Source organism: Dendrobium catenatum, unplaced genomic scaffold (genome assembly GCF_001605985.2).
Source record: "Dendrobium catenatum unplaced genomic scaffold, ASM160598v2 original_scaffold_224352, whole genome shotgun sequence".
In the NCBI taxonomy this organism is placed as follows: Eukaryota; Viridiplantae; Streptophyta; class Magnoliopsida; order Asparagales; family Orchidaceae; genus Dendrobium; species Dendrobium catenatum.
In genome coordinates, this window is record NW_021542761.1 from 267,987 (window position 1) to 278,478 (window position 10,492).

At 33.6% G+C, this 10,492-nt stretch overlaps 1 protein-coding gene across 8 annotated transcripts in view; it reads right to left on the bottom strand.

The window, feature by feature from the left end:
- LOC110100538 overlaps positions 1-7,761 on the bottom strand; it is a 25,959-nt gene extending 18,198 nt beyond the window's left edge. For 3 of the 8 annotated variants that reach the window (XM_020828082.2, XM_020828084.2, XM_020828083.2), the window contains exon 1: positions 7,406-7,761. The gene's annotated coding sequence lies outside the window, so the exon portion shown is untranslated. Of the gene's footprint in view, positions 1-7,174 lie in introns of all 8 variants that reach the window. The other 5 variants (XM_020828078.2, XM_020828080.2, XM_020828079.2 and 2 more) reach the window with 2 other exon arrangements.
- Between the last annotated feature and the right edge of the window lie 2,731 nt (positions 7,762-10,492).

Here is a 10,492-nt window from a genome sequence, read left to right on the forward strand (position 1 = left end):
GAAGTAATCCAATTCACAAGTTAGAAGAACTCTTCCTTTGAACTCCAGTGAAGCGTTCTCGCTTCCAGTGGATAAGAATCCTCCTTGAGCTCTTCCAACTCTCGTCCTTGGCTATCCTCGATCAAGGGCACGAAGATCAAATGACAAAAAGAGTTGGGCTGGGGGCCAAAGTCCCCCCCCCCCCTCCTTAATTTTTGGGCTATTTATACAAAAGAAAGAAAAACTCGCCCAAAAACTGCCAAGTATTCAATCTGTATCGCAGTGGTATCGTTCCTGTACGATCGTGGATCGTCTGGAGCGATTTATATTAAACGATATGAAACGAACCCTATTCTGAATATGTGTACGAAATTGTCTTCGTAACAGCTGATCGCCTGTAGCGAACTAGGATTCGTCCAGTACGAACGATTATTCAAGGTAGAATTAAGAACGTGCTGTAAAAATATCACTAAGATCCGGTTAATCGTTTGGACGAAAATTGATTCGTCTAGACGAATTTTTAAAGAGGACAGATGGTCCTGTACGAAAATATATTATTTCGTCGGGACTTATGAAACTTTTCAGAGAGCCAATGTACTGTACGTATAATTAAATTTCGCTGGACGAACATTTTCCAGAGAGCCAATCGTACTGTAACGATAATTAAGTTCGTTTGGAAGAATTTTACAGAGAGAGCACAATCGTAACTGTAGCGATAATTAATTTTCGTCATGGAGAAATTTTCCATAGAGCCAATCGGTACTGTACGATATATTATTTCGTCCTGACGAATAGGACTTAGACAATTTTTCGAGCAAGTTCGCTATTGAATCTCATATGCTCTATAGGAGATAACTGTCTGAAATCGTCACCAGTAAGAACGAATCGTCAAAACTGTACCGACTCAATACAAAAATTTAATATGACTTCTTATTTGTGTGTGTATGATTTGTACTATTAGCACTCAAGTTACAATCACTCCTTTCAATTTTCTGATTATCCATCCGGCAAAATGCAAAAGCTTCAAAAAATTTCAAGGTATCTCATGCTGATTTTTTAATTTGAAGTCTAATCGTAGTCTGGATTCATTTTTCCCTGAAATTAGTACTACACACAGAGCTAAATACAATTTTCTTTTCCAAAATTGTATAGGAGAATAACTACAACATTTGAATATAAGTTTGGAAATCATCAAAACGTTTATAAGACTTGCAAAAATGTAATGCATGCAAATAGCAACTATTTAACAATTGTTGTTGATAAGTTTAAGGTTATTAATATGCAAGCGCTTGTGCTCCTCAATAGGTTTTGGATATGTGTTAAAAATTAAAATTTGGGAATAGAACAGAAGAATTAATACAAAGATTTTCTATTAAGATATGTATATCGAAATAATCATAATGAAAAGGTTGGAATAGCTTCTGAGTGGATAGGAAAAGAATTAGAGAGAGTCTGCCTTAAGAATTGGGTTTGGTCACAATTAAAACGCACGGCCCTCCCGATGACTCTTTTTAGGAGAAACAAATTTATTAGATTCGTATTTATAATTATTAGAAATGGTAGAGGTAGACTTATAAAAAGACTATTGGTTAGAAAATATTGGAAATGACCTTCTTTATTAAGATTTAAGATGAGAATTTGACCCTTTAAATGACAACAATGGAGAAAAAAAGATTACATTTGCCGATCACAAATAGTGGGAATAAAGGCTTGTTGTTTGTATGTACATCTTTCTTATTTTCCCTTTCAAACTTGCAAAATATTGAGCATTTCATTGGAACAGGAGTTCATAACATAACATTCGAAGAATTTATTTAGTGCATTATGATGATATTTAGGCCGCCAGGAGGGGTCGGTTGGGATACTTCGGTCCCAACCGACCGGTCCTCCACCTAACGCGAGACGGAATTGCGGGGGGCGCGAAAAACGAGCGACCAAAAAAAATTAGCGAAATCCGAACGGCGGGGGGGGGGGGGGAGGGCACGGGGGAGTTTTGGGAGGGAAAATATCTCGCGTAGGTGGAGGACCGGTCCGGGTTGGACCGGTCCAGCCGACCCCTCCTAGGTCGGCCTAACATCATCAAATTGCACTAATAATCTTGCAATGTTATGTTATGAACCCTTTTCCATGAAATCTCAAATATTTTGCAAGTTTGAAGGGAAAATAAAGAAAGATTACAACAACAACAACAAGCCTTTATCCCACTATGTGGGATCGGCAACATGAATCTTTTTTCTCCATTGTGTCATGTTAAGGGTCAAATTCTCATCTAAATCTAATAAAGAAGGGTCATTTCCAATATTTTCTAACCAAGTCTTTTTAAGTCTACCTCTACCTTTCGTAATATAAATACAATCTAATAAATTTGTTCTCCTAAAAGGGTCATCGGAGGGCCGTCGTTTTATGTGACCAAACCATCTAAGGTGACTTTCTCTAATCTTACCTTCCACTAGAGCTATTCCAACCTTTTCATGTATATGATTATTTCGTATACTATCTTTAATAGTAAATCTTTTGTATTAATTCTTCTAGTTCATTCCCAAATTTTAATTTTGAAAACATATCCAAACCTATTTGAGGAGCACAAGCGCTTGCAATATTAATAACCTTAACATCAACAACAATCTTTAAAGCTATAATTATATCTTCAATTTTATTAATTTTTACAATGTTATCCTTCAAACTCTTGTATATAATCACACATACATTATTTCTAGTATGACTACTATCAGAATATAATAGTTTAAATCCTAAACTATCTATCTCCTTAACCTTCTCTCCAACCAATTTAGTTTCCTGAATGCAAAGAATATTTATCTTCCTATAGATCATAACATCTATTAATTTCATTAATTTACCTGTAAGGGAACTTTTATTCTAAGTTCATATCCTAATTTTAGTTTCATGGACTATCTTCTTTGCCCACATCCATCCATGATGTCGAAACCCTTGCATATTTAACATTATACTCAGGCACCGGTGCAACGGCCCTTGCTAACTTGTATATGTATTTAGGTCATGCAACGCGTCGCTTCCAAGAAACGCCCTAGCATTAACACAATCTATTAAAAGATTCATGTCATGATTATTCGACAAGTTTTATGAATGTTATCGACTACCTAATGCAACCCTCCACTTTTTCTCATACAGGACTTGGGACCTAGCAATGATAGTGTTATTAAAGAAAAATTAGAAAAAAAATTAAAATAATTTGGCAATTATATGAGTTATATTTATTTGTTGAGCCAAACATTGATCAAAATCAAATATTACGCCAACGAGACCTGCTTGGCTTGAACAAATGTGAATTTAGACAAACCCAAATCAAAATGAGTGAGCTCTAGATTGGATGAAAATGCATCTGTATGCATACATTAATACATGTATGCTTGTTGTGTATATTAATGCATACGTGTATATACATAAAGTAGTAGATATGCACCTATACAGTATATAGCTGAACATTTATGGATGCACGTGTGTATGCAAGCAGTGGCGGAGCCATAAATTTTTATCTAGGGGGGCACAAATCTATGATTTTTAAAATACCCTCAATTTTTTCATTCGAGCTTGAAAATGGCATTGAGATTTTAATTTTTTTATAATAATTTCTATAAGAATATAAATTTTTACAATATTAAAAAATTTATTATCATGCTCATCCAAATTAATTTCAAAATAATTTTATTTGGACTATATATTGTTATGCTCATGTATACCAACTATTCTTTTATAGTTCATTTTCATATCTAATTTAACTAATAATATAAATAAAAAATATTCCCCAAAGGGGCCCCCCTAAATCCGCCGTTGTATGCAAGATGAATAAGCTGATTTCAATATTACAAATGGATTAAAAAAAAATCAAATTTCACATAGAATAATTAACTAGGTTAGCAAGAATCAAGATCACATTGAGCCATCTTATAGTTATGTCCGGAACGAAGCAAGATCGCATAGAACTGCTCTGCATTGATAATGGGTCAAGATCTTATCATCCACAATCCTACTTTCAAAGACTCACTTATTATCTCATTCCACTTTTGGAGAAACTCTGACCATACATTCAAAAATGCAATAATTTTCCACCGTTAGAATCTTCTTTGTCAAAATGAGAGATCTAGCATGTAAGACTGCGCTGAGGGGGTGATAAAAGAAGATTAATGAGAGAATGAAACCTAATCAATTTATGTTTCTAAAAGTTCCCTCAGTTATCCGATCAAGTATAATTCAATTAAGCTACAGTCAAAACTACATCTAACGTAATCAAACTGCAAAAACACTGTAACAGTTAAAAAATAAACAATCAGATTTAAGCTGACAATTAACTTGCCACGGAAATGAAAAATAAGTTTTAAATTGAATCCCTCGCAAAAATTGGAAACCCCAATATATAACAGTGCATGCTTCAAAATTCTCTTCTATCTTTCAAGTATTTCCCGTCATCCTTATCCACTAAAAAACATGTACTTGAATTATATTTTAAACATTTTTTGTCTGCTCAAGCTTGCTTCAAAACATTTTGATATGGTTCATAATAAAAAAATCTATTATAGGTATTGTTCTACTTTAGAAGGATGTTGGCTCAATGCTTGTTTTAGTGTTAAGAATATAGGAATGGAATAGAGGGGTAACATGAAAATAAACAAAATTTTGTCATGGTGATAATTGTTTTGTCGCAGTCTCTGTAATTTATTTTATGTTAAGTGTAATGGTTATGTTATCCCCTTATTTATCTTTATGTTGACTATCAAAGGAAGGGTAATGTTCTCTTATTAAGACATGTGTCGTTTAATAATTTCTTTAAATCTTTCTGGTAATTATTAATTACCCAAGAAAACTTACCCGCTAGTAGAAACCTAAAGGTTTTGTAACAGAAACATTGAACGAAGATTTCAGGTTGCTATGCCTTTCTCCTAGTTGTGGTTACGCCTCACCTTCGTCAATAATTTCTCTCTTCTCCCTCCCCTCCAGCCTCTCTGGCTTCAATTGGATATCCATCCCCTCTCTTTCCCTCACCTTACTCGTCTTTCATAATCTGCAACTCACCAAGCACCTAGTTTCTTCTCTTTTCCTCTCTCTCTAAAATCCCTTTGTCATTCTATCACATGTGTTGATCCTTAACAATAACTCTATACTCACTCTCTCAATCATGTCTCCTAACTTCCTATCTACAAATCTAATCTCCTACTCCTATTTCCACACAATATAAGTTGTTGCTTGAAGATTGAAATGCATTCTATAAGTGGGATGTATATGGAGGTAAAATTGGTAAATTGGCAAAGAATTCATGCCAAAGGAATTGGGAAGTAAATTGATGTGGGAGGGAATTTTGTTGGGGAGATTGTGTTTTTAGTGAATGATTCAAGGCATTTGTAAGAGAGTTATTAAGTGTAGAGAAAGTAAAGGATATTTAGGTGTTAGGTAAAGGAACATAAATAATCAAATGGAACAACAATAACCATGTCTAGTATTTTCTTCTTGGTTCGTCTCCTTCACACCAGCTTGGATCGTAAATTTGTTATCTCTATGTGCATCACCTTCACAAAAAAAACCCTAATTACCTCAATCACAAGGTTTTAATTTGGGGATCCGTCTTGGCAGACATGATTAAAAGATTATCTTCTTATCTTTTCTCATGTTCTTCACATCTATGTCACCTTCTTCACTCAAATCCTCCTACTCTTTTCTAGCTTGTTGTAGTATGTTCAAGGGACATGAAACAACAAACATGGTGATATACCTCATTTCAATAAACCAAGAAATGTAAGTGTAACAAAAAAAACATATTTTTATATTAATTTTCAATTAAAATGTCATTATAATAAATTTCTGATGTCGCTAATACAACAACAACAACATCAAACCTTTATCCCACTACGTGGGGTCGGCTACATGAATCTTTTTTCTCCATTGTGTCCTATTAAAAGTCAATTTCTAGTTTAAATCTAATAAAGAAAGGTCATTCCTAATATTTTCTAATCATGAAAAATTATAAAAACAACCTATTTTCTCCTAGCCATCAACCTTCTACAATTACCTCAACTATTTGCTGTTTATTTATGGAAACAACCTACACATTTAATCTAGTGTTATATTAGGAGCTATCTTGATTTTGTGTAAGCCTTTTCAGATTTCACACAAAATATACCCATGTTATAATTATTCTACCTCCTAATCTTTAATCCATTCACATTCATTATAAATGGTTTCCTTATTGGTGCTTCCTCCTCCCACAATTAAAATGCCAAAACAATCATTTCCATTGTTTTATTTTCAAAAAGTAATGTCACCACTCTCTCTTTAACACAATTATTTTTAATTCAATGATTTCTAGTTTCACACAATTGCGACTCAAAAAACAACACATGTATAAAGTTAGCTGATTAAAATTAAAATTCAATGTTTGAATTAACAAGGTTTAAAGCACATTGCTAAAAGGTTGTGAAGGATAAAAGTTAAATGTTGATCCTGAGTTCATCTAATGCTCAACTAGTACAAAGTAAGCAAAATAATAAGTAAAAAAACATAAGACCCCAAAAAAATCTGCAAGATATAGGGCAAATGGATGTTAATGTGAATGTAAATGACGTGGGAACACAGTCCAAGCAACAAAGAGTGTGCTAATAGATATATCAAGTGAGATTGAGAAGGATAGAAAAGAGATGCAGACGTGTACAGATACAAATATGAGAAAGGAGGTAACAGAAACATCTCAATAAATAAAAACAGCATCAGAGATTTCAGTTCCACTTAATAATAACCATCTAATAAGTTTTATGGCAAAAACAAATAAAACAAACCAAAAAAATAACCAAGCCATAAACATCTGAAATGTCATGTGAGCATAAACAAACACGCAAGTGTAGATGGCTAAAGAGTTATAGCAAATACACGAGGGCTTAGAGAGCAACTGAGAGATTCTGTGATAGATGGAGAGAAACTAGCAGAGAGATGAAGGAAAAATGGAAAAAAAAAAAAGTAAACAGGAAAAGAGGAGTGGGATAGAGTCAGGATTAGAGAAGATGACTATAAACAAGGGAAATACAGAGATGTAGAAAACGGGAGGCTGGAGCACTGAAAGGGGAGAAAGGCAGTGTGCGAGGATATCAGGGTGACGGCCACAGTAAGGAAGCCTAGGAGAAGATAATTAATGAAGAGGAAAAAGATGATGAAGGAATTGAAAGAATCATACCTTTGTATACGACGATACGAAGGGGCTGTTTGGTTACAGGATTTATGCTGGATTTGAGCAGGATTTATGCTAAATCCAGCCAAACAGGATTTAGGAACCGTTAAATCTCACAGCGAGTTAAATCCACCGTTTCGCACTTTTGCCGTAAATCCCTAGTCTACTAAATCCGGGAGTTCGGCGAATTTACGGGATTTGGCCGAAAAAGCGCGCGAACGGAATAAAGATGGCTACCTTCGCAACGAGCAAGCTCCCGTCGTCGTCGTTACTTCCGATCGAACAGACGAACGGCTAGGAGGTGTGATTTCGGACCCGACAGGAAGAAACGTCGTCAAGTAGGGACTCGTTCAAAACTCTACCTGCCACGCGAAGGAGGCGAAGTCGAAGGCAACGAACAGTGGAGAAGGGGAAAAGCGAACCTAGCAAATGAGACCACAGATGATGAGAGCGGGAGCTGCTAGGGTTTATCAAGAGCCTCCCGTCAAAGCGACCGTCAGAGCTCGAGTTCGTCGGACGAACGAACTTTCCAGAAGAAACCAACAGCTAAAATCGCAAACCTATTATTCAACACCGTAGCCCGATTTGGTCGATTCATCGGGTATTATATCATAAGGGATAAATTATGAGTGAGATAACCTCCTTAAAATTATATATATATATATAAGTTTTTTTTTTTATTTAACCTTGAGATTGGTAAAATAAATAATTATTTATTTTTATATTAATCGTTCTTAAAATGAATTTAAAAATAAATAAATTCATCATAATATATTCACCTCTTTTTTTCAAAAGTATGAACTAAAAAGTGAGTAAAATCTTATTAAATTATCAAAGAATATAATTTTGACTACTAACTTTCATTTTTGCTTTGAGAAAATTTAATCTTAATTATTAGAAGTAAACATTTAGGTTTCGTTTAATTTTTTTATTACAAAATTGATTTAAGAAATAATAAGAAAGTCGTCCCCAAACAAAACCTTAGTGCGCTTGAATTGCCATTTTCATAGAGAGAGCCAAAACCCTCAACTACTACAACATACAACTAGTAGAATGAAAGAAGGGGAAAATAATTAGTTGTGTTCATTTTGGAATAATTTAAGCTATGATATATATATATATAGAGGAAGATATGTAATCAAAATTTTTTTTGATTAAGCATGAATCTTGATGCATATTGAATTGAAAATTCAAGACATTTCAAACTCTGAATTCAGGACAAACTCATTGATACCAAAGGTGATTTAATCAAAGTCCATGAACTAAAGTCAAGTACTCGAAGTATAATTGAAAACTTTGGGTCATTAATTGAAGGATAGATAATCTCCAAATCTCACATGCTTATGATGAAATCGAGCTTCTCAACGAGACAAATCCAATGAGCTCCAAATCATCTAATTCGGACATCATTACTATAGTTAAATGCTAAAAGAATGCTCCATGAGTTGAGAAACCATTGTAGGTTGTCCAATAGAGTGCTATAGATTTTTAGTCTTCACTATATTTATGGGGCAAGCCACTCTCAAATATATCTATAAAAAGGCACTCACTCTAAGAAGTTTGGATCTTAGACTGAGAGCTCAAATATTTGAATAATCTAGGAGCACCACCTGAGGACCTCTACCCAATCTTTGCCACCCAACCACCAATTAACCTTCCATATAAGATCAATCACCATCACTCGATTACCGTCCTCCAACATCCTACTAAGGCCTTCAAACACAATTACCCAACTATGCACTTTTGACTACTATTATTCAACCACAATCCTCTAACAATCATCAATCAACTACAATAATCTAACCATCATCACCCAACTATGATCCTCCACATTTATCACCCAACTATAATTTCTAATTATTATAACTCAACTATGATGTTCTAACCATTATTATTTGGTTAAACCAACACCCACTAAATTCATTAAAGATTATTGTCAACATTGTTAACGCATGTCATTACCTGCAAATTCTTGCATGATATTGATAAAAACTCTAACTTCTTACATCAACAATAGGATTTTTGTTTTACTTAATTTTCTCTTATCTCATATTCTCAAGGAAGAATGACCAAGCAAACAATAAACAATCTCTTGAACACAATTCCCATAGCATACCACTCTTCTAACTTTTACAATGAAACATGTTTAATATGTTGTATGGTTGTTATACTTCATGGACATCTTCCCCAATCACAAGAAAAAACATCATTTGTGAAATGACAAATATTAATGGAATCATTTCATATAGGTCAAGCTCCGTAGTTTTCCATCTTTTGGGTTGTCCACTTAAAACTATTAGTATTTCTTACGACTCATATTTTATATGTTCATAGCAAAATTTCGTAAAATGCAATATATTAATATATATCTCTTCCATAGAGAACGTTCTAACATGTCGTAGTAATAAAAGGACAGGGGTTTGGACCTAAATTTAACCTTCAAATTGATTTGTTTAAAATATAATTATATATATATATTTCAAGTCAATGAGATATGTGAGAGATTCCAGCTTGAATATGGATCAAGATCACTCAATTTTGATCTCATTAAAGTAGTTAAATATTTAAAGAATGATCTTTTATTGAGAAAATTAGTATGGGTGGTATGATGTTGTGTTCTATGATTTTTTGTCAAATTTGCTAAACTATCACTTTAAAAAATAAAAAAAATCATCATTTTCCACATGAATGAGATATTAACTTTATATTGTAAAGAGATTGAATGCCTGAATAACTATAAAAATTAATCTGATGTTCGACGCCAACAACCACTGGTAGTCGTCACTATTGTTCGACTTCTTTTATCTAACCACCGTAACCTCACCTATTCATCAAAGTCCAATCATTGTCACTTAACCATCTGTTCACCATCATGCAACTGTAATTATTTGATTGTCGTCATCCAACCACTTTCGTTATATTATTATCATTTGGCAGATGTCACCTTATTGTTAATGCTAGATTGACATCATCCAAACTCCATCATTATTACCCTTCAAATATTTTTTTTAATACTCTTAGTGACCACAAGATATTAAATTAGTGTTCCAAGCATTATAATTCCATATTCTCCAACTGAGGAGAAGAACAAACCTTCGTAATTTCTATTTGAATTTGAAATCCCATCTTTTCCAAGGATGATTTCATCTATGCTAGATCTTTTGATCTTTCTCTTTTTTAATTTTTTACATAAAAAACTATTTGTGTCTCTTTGTTTTTCTAGTTTATTTATGTTTGTACATGTTATTAATGCAAAGTTAAGCCCAAAACTCTCTCTTTATTATCGTCAATTTACTAGCACACAATAATTAGATAATTATTCAA